This window comes from Scleropages formosus, chromosome 5 (assembly GCF_900964775.1).
Source record: "Scleropages formosus chromosome 5, fSclFor1.1, whole genome shotgun sequence".
NCBI classification, from domain to species: Eukaryota; Metazoa; Chordata; class Actinopteri; order Osteoglossiformes; family Osteoglossidae; genus Scleropages; species Scleropages formosus.
The window spans coordinates 9,639,808-9,640,068 of NC_041810.1; positions in this window are offsets into that span (position 1 = coordinate 9,639,808).

Below are 261 nucleotides of genomic sequence, written 5' to 3' on the forward strand. Positions count from 1 at the left end.
TACTTACACAACATGAACAGTATTTGGGAATCACTGGTTCCTAACATCACGATGTTGACTTCCGGAAGAAAAGGACAATATATAAGAAGTGCAGCAGCCAGCTGTGTGACGCATGCTGACATTTAACCGATGGCTGAACTCAGATATTGAAAGAGAGCATTTTTTTTCTTCGAAGTCTCCATTACTGACACTGCCTGAAGGCAATTTCCTTGTGTTCATTACTGTACGTGTCCAGCTCACTGCTGTGTTATTACTGTTAGT